This window comes from Zea mays, chromosome 6, assembly GCF_902167145.1.
Source record: "Zea mays cultivar B73 chromosome 6, Zm-B73-REFERENCE-NAM-5.0, whole genome shotgun sequence".
Taxonomy (NCBI): Eukaryota; Viridiplantae; Streptophyta; class Magnoliopsida; order Poales; family Poaceae; genus Zea; species Zea mays.
Genome location: NC_050101.1, coordinates 88,077,468 through 88,096,945, shown reverse-complemented (window position 1 = coordinate 88,096,945; position 19,478 = coordinate 88,077,468). Strand labels below are relative to the sequence as shown.

General features: G+C 42.8%; 1 pseudogene; it reads left to right on the top strand.

Moving 5' to 3' along the window:
• Nucleotides 1–12,154, top strand: part of LOC103631157 (MADS-box transcription factor 5-like) — a 28,636-nt pseudogene extending 16,482 nt beyond the window's left edge.
• Nucleotides 12,155–19,478: the final 7,324 nt, after the last annotated feature.

Sequence of the window (19,478 nt, the reverse complement as noted above, 5' to 3'; positions counted from 1 at the left end):
ACTGTAAAACACATACAGTTCAATGTATCAACGTGTGAAGCAGTACTCAACGCTGATAAATCTGAGACGGAAGAATTCATATATGTATGGAATAATCTGATGTCTGAGTGCGAAAACTATGATTTGTCAAGAGCAAAATTGGTTAGCAGACCTTTTCCCCAACCCACTTTTTTCATACCTACAATTTTTTACTTTCCATCATTTACAGTTGCAATCACCAGGACACATACTTTGCAACTGTCTATACTTTTTTCTTGCAACTTCTTTTTTCATATATGTTTTCCATTTTTAGTAATTAGTTTTCTACTCCTTTCTTGCACCAGGTTTTGTCCCTATCAAAGATGGTGCTCACTATTTTGTATATTGCTTCAATTTTATCCATAAGCGTATTGATGTGCTGGACTCGAACGACTACTTCCTGAATTGTTCTAATCAGGAAGAACGGCACAAGGTTGTCTTTGCCAAAATCCCAATCATTGATGCAGCCTTCCAGAAAGTTTCCAACCTCAAGTTACCCAGAGTTAGCAAGTGGAGGCGGCCTTTTATTGATGTGCCAAAGCAAGCAGGTCAAAGCGATTGTCTTTTTTTTGTATGGAAGTACATGGAATATTATGATGGGGACAAAATGACCAAGGAAATCAATCCGGTTAGCCATGCTGTCAACTGATTTTCTATCTGTTTTGGTGCTTTTTTGTGTGTTTTCTATGTGTGCATCATAATATAGTCACTGACCATTATGATGTTTTTATGCCATTGCAGTTCAAGGGCCCGATATACAGATGTGAGCTGTTGCATTACGAGATCTTCCACCCTTTGAACCAAGCTGAAATTCCTGGTTCGGTTGATAAGTTTAGAATTGGTGGTCGTCCGTTGCCAATTGAATGGGATAGTAGTCAGTCGAACAATTAGATTCATGCAAAAACAATCTGTTGTGTTATGCAGTAGTCAGAAACAATCAGTTGTGTTATGTTATCTCCAGAAACAATCCAGTAATGTTGTTTAGGTTGCAACCAGCGCACTGGTTCCATTTGCAACTGGTCTATTCATCTAGTTGTTATCGTACTCTAAACTGCAGTTTCCAATTTTGTTTGAAAAATCCCAGCCATTGCAGTTGCAACCAATGTATATGTTTGTGTTCTGTACCCACCGGTGAGGTGGAGCCCTTCCATATGAGGCAGTTGCAACCAGCGTATATGTTACAGTTGCAACTGAAATTGTAATCGTAGTTGCAACTGACCATGACCACTCATTTTTATTTCTATGTTTGGTAACCAGCATGATGGCAAACTTTGCAAACCTGTTTATGAGTAGTAGCAGCGTATATGTTACAGTTGCAACTGAAATTGTAATCGTAGTTGCAACTGACCATGACCACTCATTTTTATTTCTATGTTTGGTAACCAGCATGATGGCAAACTTTGCAAACCTGTTTATGAGTAGTAGCAACTGTTATATGATAATAAAACAAGATATATTTTAATTATATGTCGAGACGTAAACAGATAACACAGATTCATGTATTATTCAGTGTATACATACAGTTGCAATCAGCGCAACTACGATGTTGCAATTGGTTGGTCATGTGTGTCCACTGTTTTCCGAACAGTCACACAGTCATTATTGAGTTTAACTTACACAGAGTTATAAAATAAGATAAAATTGAAATATTACATTGGAGATTCAGTCAGATTCATAGTCATCCTTAATCACTTTCGTCCTGGTAATTAACATGGCAAGTTGTCGCCCTCCTAATTCTTGCAATCACCGCGTGTGCTGCTGACTCCTGCACCGCCATAGTGCACCCAGATTGCTGTGTATCATCCCCCTCACTCTGTGCCTCATCTTGATTCCCATCTAGTACTTTTTTTATTGTTGGGCGACCTCTTTTTCTTGGAGTCCAACCTACAGTTTTCGCACTTCTCTTTTTGTCCTTGTTCTCGGCCGCTCTGCTTCTGTTTGGGTTCTGAGGGCATGTTGTGCTATAGTGCCCCCTAACATGGCAGTTTTGGCACTCTCTTATGCCCTGACCACCACTATATGTGTTGTATGGATTAGCAGGTTCCACACTATTTTTAGCACATTTAGCCCCACTGGCAGACTTCCTACCCTTCGTGCGCGACACTGGCGGTTCAGTCAATCTTAGATCAGTGAGGCAGTTTGCAGAATCTGGATTCAGGCCCGATTCCGGTGGTGGTGTAGGTCCAGTTGGCATCACAACAGGTTCTATATTGTTGTCAGAACTTTGTTGTGTTGGTGCAATGGGACCAATATTCCGCCGTCCTTCTGCATCTTGCTGCAACTCAGTATTTGTTGCTTCGTCCGGACCAATCGGACCAATCTCCGCTGTTCGTAGAAGCTCAATTCCAGGAGTTATCATGTCGATGTGCCTGATAGTTTCAGTGTATGCTCTATCAGATTTGCTTCCCGCTCTTCCCAGTCGCATTAACTTTGGCAGCAGCTTCGACAACCTTGACTGCTCTGTCTCATTTTGACCACCAACACTCACATCGTGCCGGTCCCACGGAACCACAGATCTTGCATTACGTGTATATCGCTTCAGAATGTACTTTTCAGGTATGTTTTGGACTTGGAGGTGGGTGAATGCCTTTATTATGTGCATGCAGAACAGACCTACATTTTTGTGTTGCAATTTGGATGTAAATATGCAGGAACATCAATGTTTAATTTTGTTAATATAACGAGGTTGCAATTCATCTCACCTGTATGCTCCCACTGCATGCATTCGCATTTATACACGCCTGCTGCTTTGTCAGCCACCACCTTGAATGCGTGTTGTGCCCAGCAAAATGTCCCATCGCCTTTCTCATGTTTCACCAAGTAACCGCATTCCACTCCCGGATCAGGCTCTATCACAAAAGCTGTGCTGTTAATATATTCCCTCTTGTATTCATTGTACACAGCCCTGGTGTACACCCTGCTGAGTTGCTCATCAAATCTTGATTTGCAGGCTCTGACAACTTCAGTCTGCATCAAGACCAGCAGTTGCAATCACATCAAACAGCAGTTGCAATTACACGAGACAGCAGTTGTAATCATTGTTTGTTTAACCAATTTTTGGGCATAGTTATATAGAAGTTGCAATCACACCAGACCATCAGTTGCAATTACACCAGACAACAGTTGTAATCATTGTTTGTTTAACAAAATTCCCTAGAGTTATTCAGTGCTTGCATCCACACCACACCAGCAGTTGCAATTACAACACAACAGTAGTTGCAATCATTTTGTTTACATTTTTAACAGATATTTGGGTAGAATTATACAGTAGTTGCAATCACACCACACCAGCAGTTGGAATCATTTATGTTTAACAGTTTTTTTACAATCAGACCAAAAAATTCAGGGGTGTGGGCAAATACCTGTGAGTAGTGTGACTCCCCAGCATCCATGTGGTCTGTGTGCTGAATCGAGTCAAGCACCCTCTTTGCAAATATATGCAGACTTGTCACATTGTTAACATAATCATCTTTCAAAACCCTGTTTTGGCTCTCAGATCTCTGGGTGGAAGTCATTCGCCCACAGTACATGCCTTTGAAATATGTTGCTATCCATCTCTTCCTTTTCTGCCACAATGCAACAATTGCAGGGTGTTCTCTTATGCCACATTCATCCACCAGCTTATTCCACTCCACCTCAAATTGTGTGGGCCCCAGAGGATAGTTTATCAGGGACTGCAGTTTCTCCTTTAGATTATTATCATTGTGCAATTTGTACAGCTCCTCGAGTTCGTAATCCCATGTTCTGGTTATGTGCCATCGGCAATTTCGGTGTTGTGTCTTGTTAAACACAATCCTTATTGCTTTCTTCATCGCTGCATCTTCATTTGTTTGTCAAAAATAAAAATCAGCAAAAAACCCCAATAGGTTTGCAATCAAGCAGTTTAAAATATTGCAATCATCTTCAAAGATACAGTTGCAACAACACAGCAGTAATTATGTGACAAGCATTTTTTTGTAGCCAAAGCATACCTGTAAGAATCACAAAAGGTTGCTGACCACCCATGCAACTTTTAAAGGTCTCAAAAAGCCATCTGAATGTGTCTATTGTTTCATCCCGAAGAAGTGCTTGGCCAAAGGACACATTTTTCAAATTATTGCTGCAACCCACAAACATGGCCAACAACATATGCTTGTTGTTAGTCTTGTGTGTTGTGTCAAATGTGACTACATCCCCAAAATCCTTGTATTCTGCACGCTGACTTGCATGACACCAAAAAATGCTCCGAAGCACATTTGTTTTTGGTTCAAAATCCACATCCCAGTAAAAGTATTCATTGTGTTCTTTGCACTCCCTGAAAAATTGGAACAGTTTATCCATGTCACCATCCCTCTCCTCCCTTGCTTGCTCAGCTTTCCTGTACCATAAAAGAAAAAACAAATGAAGATGCTGTTGTCAATATATCGCACAAAGATATGATGTCAGTTTTTTTATGACCTACTTGTTATGGACATCTTTCTCTGTGAACGGCCAGTTTTGACGGCCTCCAAATAATTCTGACATTACATTCATTGCTGCCTGTGTTGGCACACCACTCTTTGACATGATTGCAAATAGGTCATCCAACGCTGCCTCCCTCTGCTTATGAGAATGCATATATCTCACCATCCTTGGTGAGGGTTCAAGTTTGTGATTGTGTGCTTCCTGAACATGATGAAAATACCAAATATTGCGCTTCTTGTCCTCCTTCACCTTCACATAAGCAGGGCAACCAATTCTCATCGATGTCTTATTTGTCATAGGCTCCTCATTCTCTTGACCTGGCTTCAGAAACCCCTCACGGTTGCAAACCCAGTGTCTGGTTTCTTTACTAGTCCTTTTTGTCCTGACACTAAAACCAGCCAATTTTGCATAGTCAAGGTAAAAGAGGTAGGCTTCTTCTTTTGTATCAAATGTTTGCTGCACCCTGGGGACAAACACATCAAGTATGTTTGCATCCTGCAGGACAACACGCAATCATGAGTTTTGCAATTAGAGGATACACATAGTTGCAATCAACAAGCAACAAATGTTGCAACTCGAGCACAAACACACCATGCAACTGTAATCAGTGAGTAAAAACAGAGACTCAAGTTTGTAATTAGAGTATATACCTAGTTGCAATCAACAAGCAACAAACGTTGCAACTGGAGCACAAACACACCATGCAACTGTAATCAATGAGTAAAAACAGAGACTCAAGTTTGCAATTAGAGTATACACCTAGTTGCAATCAACAAGCAAAAAACGTTGCAACTGGAACACAAACACACCATGCAACTGTAATCAATGAGTAAAAACAGAGACTCAAGTTTGCAATTAGAGTATACACCTAGTTGCAATCAACAAGCAACAAACGTTGCAACTGGAGCACAAACACACCATGCAACTGTAATCAATGAGTAAAAACAGAGACTCAAGTTTGCAATTAGAGTATACACCTAGTTGCAATCAACAAGCAAACAACGTTGCAACTGGAACACAAACACACCATGCAACTGTAATCAATGAGTAAAAACAGAGACTCAAGTTTGCAACAAACGATGCAACAGAAAATAAACAAACCACGCACGGTGGAGCAACAATTTTTGATTGTTTTTTTTCTTACCGGATGGAAGAGCTGGGCTGCATCCGGAGTGACCAGCGATCCAGGTGGAATTGAAGGCGATGGCGTCAGCAACGTTTTGTGATGCAAGGGATCACCTGATCCGCCGCGTACACCCGCTCCCGTTGTCGCAATCGGAGACGGCAATATCGGATCAGCACCTACAGCCACAACAATCGCCAAGGAATTAGGGGAGGAGCATCGAGGCGATTCAAGGTGCGACAGCGACGGTGGGGCCATGGATCTAGGGTTAGAGGATCGGAGGAAGGAGGAGACGGCGGCGGCGCGGTGACAGGGATGCGATCGGTGGCTGCGGGGTATAGGGTGGCGCGGGGTCAGGGAGGCGCGCGGCGGCAGCGGAGGGCAGGGAGGCGCGGGAACAGGACGGCCGAAGGCGCGATGAGGCTTGATCGGGATGTATTTATATATTACGCCTGGGTGCATTCAATATAGAGAATGCACCCAGGTGCATTTTAGTGCTGTCGTGTGTGTGTATATATATATATATATATATATATATATATATATATATATATATATATATATATATATATATATATATATATATATATATATATATATATATATATATATGCTACCTAGAGGCCGTCGTACATCTCATCATTTTCATTTTGCACTACATTTAAAACGCAGCCAATAATCATGACATGCATACCGACTCCAGTTTTGGTAAGTGTAAATCATCATTTTCAGAATCATCTATTGTATATCTTAACTACTAGTAAGCTATGTTTTATATATAGTGCATATGCACCAAGACACATTTCTGTATTTTAATAATCACGATTTTACACAAACTATTTATTAGACCTACTTTTTCTTGTTCAACACAGAATAATTATCAGGAGTACTTGAAATTAAAGACAAGAGTTGAGTTCTTACAAACAACTCAGAGGTAAGACATTACATTGCCGTCAGTGAGCTATGTTGGTGTTGGAAATTGGAATATATATCTATCACAAGTGGCAGTCTAATAATTAGCTTTGGTTATCTTAATATGCAGAAATCTACTTGGTGTTGGGGTCCACTTAGCGTGAAGGAGCTAGAGCAACTTGAGAACCAAATTGAGATATCCCTCAAGCATATCCGATCATCAAAGGTAGCAACTTGAGTACTTCAGTCAAGCCCAAATTTACCAATTTTCTAACCAGCAGTAAACAATTACATAAGATCAAATTTAGCAATTTCCTAACTAGCGACAAACATTTGCAGAACCACCAGATGCTTGAACATCTCTTCGATCTCAAGCGCAAGGTGATCGAACCATTTTCCATATTTTTTGTTCGGTTTTGGACTCTCTCTCTTCCTAAAAGACTCGCGGAAATACTAACCAACATAGTGAGGTTTTGCAGGAACAACAACTGCAAGATGCTAACAAAGACTTAAGAATGAAGGTAATGGATTGTGAATGATAAGGCTCAGCCCATAAATACATTGTATTCCTAGTTATGTGTTTGCACATTTTTTATATATAGATATATACATGAGCACTGTTTTGGTAATTAAATCCCTAATTCATGAAACACGAGCGCCCTGAGACCGCACCCAGGGGCGGACCCAGCCTAAATATTGAGTGGGGCCCAAATGTGAGTGGAGTCTAAATGAAATGTTGTTAACAAATAAACCTTTGTAACTACAGTAAATAAGGTAAAAAAATCCAGTACACCAAGAAAATTGAGTGGGGGGTTGTGCCCCCACTCAGCCCAACGTCGGTCCGCCCATGACCGGACCGTCCGTGGTCCGAACTATCCACCGTAGTGGCATGGATCATCCATGCGTGCGCAGAATCAGTTAGGGTTACAGATTTATTGCAGGATTTGTTAGCTAAACTTGTGGAATTAACTCGAGATCCAACTTGTAATGGGTCCAGACCTCCCTTTTATATAGATGAAGGGTTACGGCCGATTGAACCCCTACAATCGATTCGATCAATTCTACTTATCATTTTCACCTTATGTATTAGGAGTAGCCATAGTTTAGCCTTTCTCTACCTCGAATCTTCATCTCTCTTCGGCTCTACGTCGACTAGAGGCGTTTTGGATGGTCTGCCGATTCCAAGACACACCCTAAGATCTCTCCTCCCTGACGGGGTCCTCCCGGGAGGCGAGATCTAGGTCTACTATAAAGAAGACGACTCTCTACGACATCGCGGACCGTCCTAGCCCCAAGCATAGACCATCCGAACATATGCAGAGAAGGAGCCACTCTTGTGCGCGGACCGTCCGGCCCAGGGCCGCGGTCGCGCCTCCACAAAGAGCACGCCAGGTGGTTCATCTCCCAGTGTTTGACGCCCAAATCAGTGCCAACACACTTTTTTCGCTTTTTATGAAGGCTGACGCATCTGGCCATGAGCGGACTGTCTGACTAAGTCAGCTGGACCGTCTGTTTGAGCACCGGACCATCCGCGCACAGGTGCCAGACTGTCCGTGATGCTCGAGTCAGGGAGCTTTGCTCGGCTGCTCGATTGAGCCTGCCCCCTGGCGCCTCCGGACTTGTTTTTTCTGTCCAAAGCTTTCCGAGCAATCCCTCCTTGTGATATATTTGACGTGTGAGGATCACCAATGACGATGTTTTTGCCTTTGCCTTAAGTGGCCGAACCAAGACTTTTTTGTTTGTTAGTTCTATTATATTGATAGAAAATGGTTGCGTGTCCACTTGCATCTCCTAAAAACTTGATCGACCCTCATTTATGGGTGATTGTATCTGTCAACAAAAAATATTACAATCATTGGTGGCATGGGAAAAAGAATCATGCCACTTACAGTAAGCACATCTCTTTAATTCGTCTAGAGGACGAAGAGTATGAGTTACTTTAATGTTGCCACTTTTTACTAGTTCGTCAAATATTTTATCACACTTAGCGACATTAAGAGTAAATTTAACTTTTTTTGCTGATTCTTTTGAACCGGCTGTAAAGAAGAACAAGGTTAATGTTTGGCCTTTATTGGCCAAACAAGTTCAATGGTGCATATATCCGTGGATTCGTCATTCGAATTATCGCGCTACTCTAGATGTATAGTACGACCGGCCGATTATGATGTCTCTTTACATCGGCTTTCACAAGCCAAAGCTCGCTGATGTATCTGAGCTATTGAAAAGAACTGAGTGTCATCTAATTTGTCTCTTAAGTAGGATAGCAACCTTTTAAAAGCCAGCCCCGCTAGTTCTTTTCAATAGCATTAACCGATTCTTCGTGTCCCTGTCGGACTGGAGCTAAGTTAGCCAACCCTAATTCATATTTCCCAGAAAAGAAATGCTCATGAAATTTATATTCTAAATAATTCTAGGAATTAATGTAATCAGGAGGCAGGGTGGCATACCATGCAAAAGCGGTACCGGTAAGGGATAAAGAAAATAAACGAACACGAAAGGCTTCCCCATCGGCCAATTTGCCTAGATATGCTAGGAACTGGCCTATATGTTCGTGTGTGCTTCTACCACTTTCACCAGAAAACTTAGAAAACTTTGGTATCCTTGCCCCTTGTGGGTACAAGATAGTGTCAAACCAGTGATCATATGGCTTTTGATATGATTGCCCTACTCTGGCTACACTAACTTCGAGCCTATCTTAAAATAGTTCAGCCATCTCTTCCCTAATTTTCTCCACTGCACCCGGTGGCAGACCACTATACCTTGGGTTGTGGGGCTCATTTTGTCGGGCAGTGTTATGCTGACCTTCCCGTCGTGGCCGATCGAGAACGTTGGTCGGCCTGTGATCATATGGTGCATTGTGGTTTAAATATGTATGGGGAGGAACGCACTGCTGCTGTGGTGCGTAATAAATTGGTGTAAGGTGTGCAACAGAAGGTTATGCATATGTGATCCGGACTATCTGGCCTAGGCGACCAGATGGGCCGACGCGAAGGCGAACGGTCCAATGGTAAATCCGGACTTTCTAGTCGTGTTTGCTACTATAGGGGTGCCCTATGATGGTCCTGGTGTTGCCCCAGACTATCCGACAGGAAAAGCCAGACAGTCCTCGTAGGGGCCAGACTGTCTAGACAAGGGCTCAGACGGTGCGATCGTGCCTAGGGGCACCAGTCTGCCAAGCACGGACGACGGTGGTGGTATTTGCCCTGGATATGAGTTCATCGGCTACCATATAATGGTTGGGGCCATGAATCCCCATTTGTTGCGGATGTATTAGACACAAACATCTTGTTATTAGCTTCAAATGATGGAAAACTAGTAGCAAAAAATTTCTCCAACGAATGTGTTAATGTTCTAATTGATTCTTCTAAGCCTCCAATCTGTTGTTTCATTTGATCTTGCTATTGATCTACATACTGTTTACATATTGGATGTCGTCGGGTTTACTTACATTGGAGATTTGAAGCGAAGGTAGAAGGGATGCGACCTCGATCTCTCCATGTTTGACAACCTTCTGATCACGATCCACCGTGAATTGTGACAAGAAATTCTTCTTTGCTAGACGCATGTAGTCTTTGTATCGTTGTTGCTCATCGGCCGACAGGTTTTCAACAGCCGGCCTAAGAATATTGTCTAGGGAGATATCGGTGTGATCTTTAGAACCAGGCATTTGAGGGCCTGATTTTTAGTAGATCTAGACGCTTGGTTCCCAACGGAGTCACAAAAAACTGTGCTGGCGCCGATCTAAGTGCCAAACACTGGGAGATGAACCGCCTGACGGTGGTCTCTGCGGAAGCGCGGACGATCCGTGGTCCTAGGCTAGACGGTCTGTGACCTAGGAGCAGGAGCAGCTCCTTCTCTACGTACGTTCGGACAGTCCACGTCTGGGGCTCGGACTGTTCGCGATGGCATAGAGAGTCGTCTTCTTCGCAACAGACCTAGGTCTTGCCTCCCGTGAGGATCCTGTTGGGGTGGAGAAATCTTAGGGTGTCTTGGGGCCGGCAGGCCACTTAAGATGCCTCTAGTCGATGTAGAACCAAAGAGAGGTGAAGATTCGAGATAGACGAAGGCTAAACTAGGGCAAAACTAGGTCTATTCCTAATGCATAAGATAAAAATGATTAGTAGAATTGATTGGATCGATTGTGGGGGTTCAATCGGTCGTAACCCTTTATCTATATAAAGCGGGAGGTCTAGACCCGTTACAAGTTGGTTCTCGAGTTAATCTCATAGGTTTAGCTAACAAATCCGGCAAGGAATCTGGAACCCTAAATAACTCTACGCACACGCGAACGGTCCATGCCGCTACAGCGGACAGTCTGGACCGCAGACCGTCCAACCTCAGTACCGGACCGTCCGCTAGACACTTTTAGTGGTCAGCACTGACATAATAAAATTATTCAGGGGAAATAAAAGGATACAATGCTATATTAAATATACACCATTGTATAAACCATTATCTAAGAAACAATGAGATCAGCATCGTGGATATATACAATTAAAATACAACACACTTAAGGGGGGTCTTTGATGGACTATTGCTAATTGTTAGCGGCTAAAAATAGCTAGAGACATCCAAACATCCTAGCTAAAAATTCAGCTATTAGCTATTTCTATTAAATTAGCTAATAGTTAGCTAGCTAATTATTCCATTAGTCATGTTTAGCTAACTAACTATTAGCTCTAGTGCATTCAAACACCCACTAAGACTGACACGATTTAAATACTATATATAGTGTTCCTGGTTATATAGATGCAGTGATGCAGACAGAAACTCTAAACTCTAAGTGCTAGTTTGGAAACTTAAATTACCTCCAAGATTCCCGAAGATTGAAGAGAAAATGAACTAATTTTCCACTAAATCCCCGAGAATTCTAAAAGGGATTTAAGTTTCCAAACCAGCCTTAAACCAAAAACTCCCAGCCGTCAATGAATTCCTAGCAAAAAAGGTATATGATGAAAATTTCGTAGCTATGAATTTAGGAATTTACACAAGTATTGTTGTTATGTAGCTTTTGTGTCCATCAAGAGAAGTTTTATATGCTCTCATTTCAAGTATTCTATTATTGTACCAGATACAAGAAACTAGTGAAGAAAATGTGATGTCGCTGTCTTGCCAGGACATAGTGGATCTAGTGGGCATGGTGATGAAGCCAACCAAGAACGCCTTCACCTTGCTCTTCATCCTTCACTATATATAGGGTGATCATTCTTCACATGTTTGAACAACAGAATTTGTCCCCTAGCAAATGGTTACAAATTCGGTATATATATATATATATATATATATATATATATATATATATATATATATATATATATATATATATATATATATATATATATATATATATATATATAGTTTTGTAGAGATTATATAGCTCTTTTTCTGTTTCTGTATTGTAACAATTCAACAGAACAAAATTGAATTGGTAATTCATAGAAAAGAAAAAAATGGAAAGGATTGACCTTAGAGTTTCTTAATGGGTTGTAGTATAACTAAAGTGAGTTGCCAGCGTACAAAATGCTCTTGCATATTATCATTGGTGTTAAAACAATGTAGTACCGCCAAAAGTACCCTGCAAAATTGTCTTCCATATTATCTGATGCTTTTACCCTCCTATGTAGGTACCAAGCTTATATGGACCACCTGAAACAATGATTGAGTTGCTTCTTTGTGCTCTGTGCTCCGGTGGCCATGTATCTTCTATATATGGTGGGCGCAATGCTTTTGACAAATCCTCTATATTTAACCATTTCGGTCCTAGCTTTGTGCTACTGTATGTACTAAACTAAGAAGTCCTATGACTCTCTTTTGTTCAAGAAGAATAATATGTCATGACTTTCTTGCTAAATAATTAATGAATGGCCGATGAGACGACTAGAGAAGTGTGAATAGGAACCAATCAATTTTTTTTGCTGTCAAACACTGAAAATGAGTACTTGACTTCAATCAAAATGAATTAAGCACTCAAACCAAAATCACATCAGCAAACCAGTGGTCTCATGATTTCAAAATATTTCTAATATTCACATGAGACCAGCAAAAATACGGATAAAAAACGAACACCGAAAAGTATGAATCGGTCCAAAACAGTATCACGAACAAGTAATGATTTCAGCAGCACAAAATTTTGTTCTTGGATGCGAAACTGAACCAAACAAACTCCGATTGAGCTGAAATTTTAGACACACCTGGACAAATATGTTTCCAAGATCTCCATAAATTTTGAGCTCAATCGAACTTGTTTCACAACCACAGATTTAAAAATACAACAAGAAATTTGGGTTTTGTTGGAGTTTTCTAGAACGAGTTCAAACTGAGTTTTTCTCAAATCGCGACCAAAATCTGCAACAACCGGGTGTATGATGTGGTTCGAGGAATGCAACTCACCAACAATCAAATCCCAAACCAAATCCTCTCAAAAGAATCAAAGTTTTTCTACCAAAAACACAAGAGGGAGAAGGGAAGAACAAGTAACCAATAACAACTTCAAATTTCAGCAAGTATGTAAAACTGAGATGGAGATGTAAATAAACGTTGTGGGCCGTACCGACGACCCTTGCTGAGATTAATTTTCAGATCACAAAAACACAGTTGACAATACAAAATTACTGTGAATCCCTCGACTCAACAGATGTCTACCTAGAGAGAAAACTAGAAGCTCCAAAATGTGAAGTCGAAAACAAATAGCAACCAGGATATGGCTGTAACAACAACTGAAAGTCGCCTAGAGGGGGGGTGGATAGGCGGAATCTGAAATTTATAAACTTAAGCACACACTACAAGCCGAGGTTAGCGTTAGAATTAAATTCGAGTCCGAAAGAGAGGGAAAACAAATCAACTAAGAAATAAAGCGGATGAACACGGTGATTTGTTTTACCGAGGTTCGATTCCAAAGAACCTAATCCCCGTTGAGGTGGTCACAAAGACCGGGTCTCTTTCAACCCTTTCCCTCTCTCAAACGGTCACCTAGACCGAGTGAGCTTTCTCCTTAATCAAACGGGTCACTTAGACCCCACAAGGACCACCACACAATTGGTGTCTCATGATTTGATTACAAGTGTTTGAAGAATAAGAATGGGAAAAGAAGAAAGCACGATTGCAAAAGCCAAGCGACAAGAGCGACAAATAACACACAGATCACTCTCTCTCTCTCTCAAGTCACTAACACTAATGATCACTTGTCTCAATTGTGAAACTTGGAGAGATTGGAATTGATTGTGTCTTGGAATGGATTGCTAGCTCTTGTATTGAATGTGAAAGATTGGAATGCTTGGGTCAAGTGAATGGAGGTGGTTGGGGTTGTATTTATAGCCCCCAACCACTTCCTAGTTGTTGCTCCCTTTCTGCCAACCGCGGACGGTCCGCGCCCTTTGTCCGGACGATCCTCACCTGCACATCAATGGCTGAAATCGCAACGGTCAGCAGTAACGGACATATCAACGACTATTGCATTTAATGCGTCGTCAGATGTCAGATAAAGGTAGTCGCGGATGGTCCGGTCGTGCACCTCGGACGGTCCGCAAGGACGCTATAATTCATTTTACCGAACCTGTCACCTTTGGGTTTTTCAGTTCTTCACCGACCGGATGGTACGCGCCTGAGGCCGGACGGTCCGCGCTTGGTCTCGGACGGTGCTTGCTTTTCTATCGGACGATCCGTAGTGTAGACTTGTGTTTTTGCATTGGTTCTGTCCGAGGCTCACCCTAGTGTCGCGGACGGTCCGCCGCAAGGGCCCGGACGGTCCGCGCTTAGGTGATTTTCCAAAAAGCTTCTCCTGTCCGGAATAATCTACGGTATTCCAGACAGTCGACTTTAGAATAGTTGTAGATGAACTTGTGCACCTGTGGAATGATCAACTAGACAAACTGGTTAGTCCACAAGGTTTGTGATGGTCGTCAAACACCAAAATCGATTATAAGAAATATTGAGACTATTTCCCTTTCAATCTCCCCCTTTTTGGTGATTGATGCCAACACAAAACCAAAGCAAATATAAAGTGTAGAAATGTAACTAGTTTGCATTTTGACAGATGTGCATAAGTTATTTTGAAAATGAAGGCATTTCTAAGTATATAAGTTTGATTTGATATTTAACATTTTGGACCACATTTGCACCACTTGTTTTGTTTTTGTAAATTCTTTGGGAAAATCTTTTCAAAGTCTTTTGCAAATAGTCAAAGGTATATGAATAAGATTTGAAATTTCTCCCCCTGTTTCAAATGCTTTTTCTTTGACTTAACCAAAAACTCCCCCTGAATGAAATTCTCCTCTTAGTTTTCAAGAGGGTTTTGCCAATTGGAAATATATTTGAGATGCTAGATAAAACTTATTTCAATTTAAAATGTCATACCCATTTGAAATATATCAATAACAAGATACCAATTGAAAACTAAAGTTTTGAAATTTGTGGTGGTGCGGTCCTTTTGCTTTGGGCTAATACTCTCTCCCCTTTGGCATGAATCGCCAAAAACGGAGACTTTTGAGAGCCCTTCGTATTTTTTCCTCCATTGGTAAATAAAATATGAGTGAAGATTATACCAATCGAAGAGTGGTGTGGAGTAACGGTGAAGGGTAAATGATACCATTAGAGTGGAGTGGAAGCCTTGTCTTCGCCGAAGACTCCATTTCCCTTTCAATCTATGACTTAGTAGAAATATACTTGAATACACATTAGTCATAGCCTTGGTACATAAATAATACGAAATATGCATTTGTACCAAAGAGATATGATCAAAGGTATATAAATGAGCTATGTGTGCAATGTTTCAATCAAAATTCCGAGAATCAAGAATATTGAGCTCATTCCTAAGTTTGGTAAAGGTTTTCTCATCTAGTGGTTTGGTAAAGATGTCGGCTAGTTGTTCTTTGGTGCTAACATAAGTTATCTCGATATCCCCCGTTTGTTGGTGATCCCTCAAAAACTGATACCGAATGTCTATGTGCTTAGTGCGGATGTGTTCAACGGGATTATCCGCCATGCGGATTGCACTCTCATTGTCACATAGGAGAGGGACTTTGCTCAATTTGTAGCCATAGTCCCTGAGGGTTTGCCTCATCCAAAGTAATTGCGCACAACAATGGCCTGCGGCAATATACTCGGCTTCGGCGGTGGAAAGAGCCACTGAGTTTTGCTTCTTTGAAGCCCAAGACACCAGGGATCTTCCCAGAAACTGACAAGTCCCTGATGTGCTCTTTCTATCAATTTTACATCCTGCCCAATCAGCATCTGAATATCCTATTAAATCAAAAGTGGATCCCTTGGGGTACCAAAGACCAAAGTTAGGTGTATAAACTAAATATCTCTCATAATTCTTTTCATTGCCCTAAGGTGAACTTCCTTAGGATCGGCTTGGAATCTTGCACACATGCATACGGAAAGCATAATATCCGGTCGAGATGCACATAAATAGAGTAAAGATCCTATCATCGACCGGTATACCTTTTGATCTACAGATTTACCTCCCGTGTCTAGGTCGAGATGCCCATTGGTTCCCATGGGTGTCTTGATGGGCTTGGCATCCTTCATTCCAAACTTGGTAAGTATGTCTTGTATGTACTTTGTTTGACTGATGAAGGTGCCTTCCTGGAGTTGCTTGACTTGAAATCCTAGGAAATACTTCAACTCCCCTATCATAGACATCTCGAATTTTTGAATCATGATCCTACTAAACTCTTCACAAGTAGACTTGTTAGTAGACCCAAATATGATATCATCAACATAAATTTGGCGTACAAACAAATCTTTTGTAATGGTTTTAGTAAAGAGAGTAGGATCGACTTTTCCGACTTTGAAGCCATTATTGATAAGAAAATATCGCAGGCATTCATACCATGCTCTTGGGTAGGGGTGTAAACGGATATCCGAACTGTTAGGACAAATTTAATATTTTAAAATAGATATGTATAAAATTTGATGCTAATCTCTTCTTATGTTATGTAGCACATTATTATAAATAAGAATAAAATTGTGTATAAATTATTTCATACATTATTTGCTCCATACAACAAAAAAGGTGAAAAAATATATGTATCCATATTCGATTTGTATCCGAAATTTATATTTATTATTTGAGAAGATATATGATAGATTTGAGGTTTACCTTTCATGAATCTTTACAAGCTCAATACTAAAAACAAGAATATAAATTTGCATAGCAGATTCTATATTCTATTAATTCACAATCAAAGAAAAAAGACCAAAAAACTGATTTCCGAATAAGTATCATGTCGGTACACCGAAACAGGGGTACCCCTTACTACAGTATGAAGACGCGGTGCCCACGCGGCTATCTCTAGTCGTGTGGTGAACAGCACCCGACCCCACCACGTGGACGGCTCCAGGGCTGCCATATGGCTAGAGAAGACAATATCCTCCAAGGTATTAACAGTGGGTCCGGACCCCCATGGGAAAGTGTCGGACCCCTGCATATACGGACCGGACCTCCGGGCAACGTCCAGGACCTCCACAGATTCAAACCGGACCCCTGGGACGGGTCCCGGACCACTCACAGCAGGGTCCCGGGATTCTGAGACAAAGAATACCCGGACCTTAATCAAGACCAGGTGGGGGTCCGGAGCCGACATGTGTTTGGACCATGCCGTGTACGCTTCTGCTCCCCGCTCAGGCGAAGACCCGATGCTGCCACGTGGCCCACTGCCCGTGACGTAAGCTAGCGGGCGGAGCCTGACGTAAGGCCTCTGGGCCGCGTGGCCTCTGCATTTATTGGGATAAGCCGCGCCGCCTGTCCATTCCACTGGCAGGTGATGTGCCGCCTCGACATTTAATGAGCCCTGTTGCCGCCTCAGCATTGAATGAGCCTTGTCCACTCCGCTAGCGAGCGGGGACCAGGCCATCCTACAGGCGGTGTGCCTGTCCATTCCGTTGGTAGGCAGTACGCCAGTGCTGCGGCATACACTATGCTCATCATCACTCGCGCGTTGCCGAGGAAGCAACGCGGGATATCAATACTATATGCACTACGGACATTATGGCGCTCGGAGATCACCCTGGCGTTATAGGCAGTAGTTACTTCCTTCCATTTTGCCCTTGGGCCCACATGTCGGGGCTCAGTATCCTTGTACGTGCCCCCCTTGAGCTATAAAAGGGAGAGCACACGACGTTACAAGACAGACCCAACTTAGGCTCAAGCTCACTTAGACTCTCAGACTCACAAGTTCATACAAGCTCTCAACATCAATACATCACACAGTGGAGTAAGGTATTACACTCTGGCGGCCCGAACCACTCTAAACCCTTATGTGTTCTTGTGTTCTTCTCGATTCCATCTAGCAGGCAAAACGCTTAGGCCCCTCCTCATCTTAGGATTTAGGGCGGGTGCGTTCTGCCACCCGGCCGGAGAATTTCCTCTCCGACATTTGGCGCGCCAGGTAGGGGGCTAGATTTTAGGTTTTTGCTTGTTTTTTCTGCTCGACACCATGGTTCACATCGTCGAGCACCATGATTTCATGCCCGAGGACTTCATGGCGGAAGAGGCGGCTGCCTCTTCCACACCGCGGTCCACCAACCTCCCTGCGCCTAGTGCAGTCGCTGCTGTGCACTCTGCGCGGCAGCACACTCCCGCGCAAACGTCCAGGGCATCTAGGGCTGCGCCTGGGGCACTGTCTGCAGCCAAAGAGTTGTTGCGCCACCCTCCAAGCTCCACGGCTTCGTCGAGGGCCATGAAGCAGTGGCGTGACGACGTCGACCATTTGCTCGGCATGGCGCACTCTAGTTCAGCCAGGCCCAGGCCTCGGTCATCCCGGCGTCAACACGAGGTGTCGGTGTCAGTGTGCTCCCCCTCAGAGAGGGCCGCATCGACTGAGGACCTGCGAGCGGAGCTCAACCGCAGACGTGCGGGAGAGGACGCTCCAATCTCCCTGGAGAGGTCTAATGACCTGCGGGCAGAACTCAACCGCAGGCGTGCGGGCGAGGATGCCCGCGTCTCTCTGGAGATGGCGTGTGAGCGCCGACAAAACGTCGAGGGTCGCAACCTCGACTACGACTTCGTTGCGGTTGCACCGCAGACTCCAACGGGCACCCGGATCTAGGCGAGTGTCCCATTGGCCGGCGTGGGCTGCGCCGCGCTGGCGGATCATCTCCACGCGACGACTTGGCCATCCAAGTTCCGGCCACACCTGCCGGAGAAGTACGACGGTACGTCAAATCCATCAGAATTCTTGCAGGTTTACGTCATTGCCATTACAGCAGCCGGTGGAGACACCATCGTGATGGCAACATACTTCCATGTAGACTTGTCCGGGTGTAGCATCCCAAAAATTCAAATCCTGAAATTTTCTCAAACTTGCTCTAAATTCAAAATGAATTTCAAAATTTCATTTCAAAATGTTTGTTTGCGAGTTGATATCAGCAAATAAAATATAGTGGTCTATATTCTATCCAAAATCCTCCTCAAATATCCTACAAATATTTCCCCAGTGATCCCCTCAAATTGTTTCCAGAAATACTGCCCAGATATTTTCCTAGTGATCCCCTTCAAGTTCTTTCCAGAAATACTGCCCAAATATTCCACTGATATATCTCTAGATATTTTCCTCTTGAGAAATACCTTCAGAATCATTTTTCAAGTCCCCACAAATATTTTTTTCATAACTTTCCTCATGCTCACACGTATACGTATGCCTCCGGTGTCATACGTTGAGCTCTACAAGCTAATTACACTCATATAAGACAAATTCATGCTAATCTCCCATTAATCCTCTCATCCTCCCACTAATCCTCTCATCCCTCCCCATAATCTCCCCACCATGGCTATAAATAGAGGGGCAAGGGCCTCCTCTCATCCCACCCCAAGCCATTTCATGGCAACTCACTCCCCCCCCACACACACACCCACTCCATGTTCCACACAAGCACACACTAGCACAAGGATCGTTCTGTCGTTCTTCGATCGTTCGTCCTCCTATTCTTAGTTTGTTCGTTCGTTCGTCCGATTGTTCGATCGTTCGTCCGATCGTTCGAT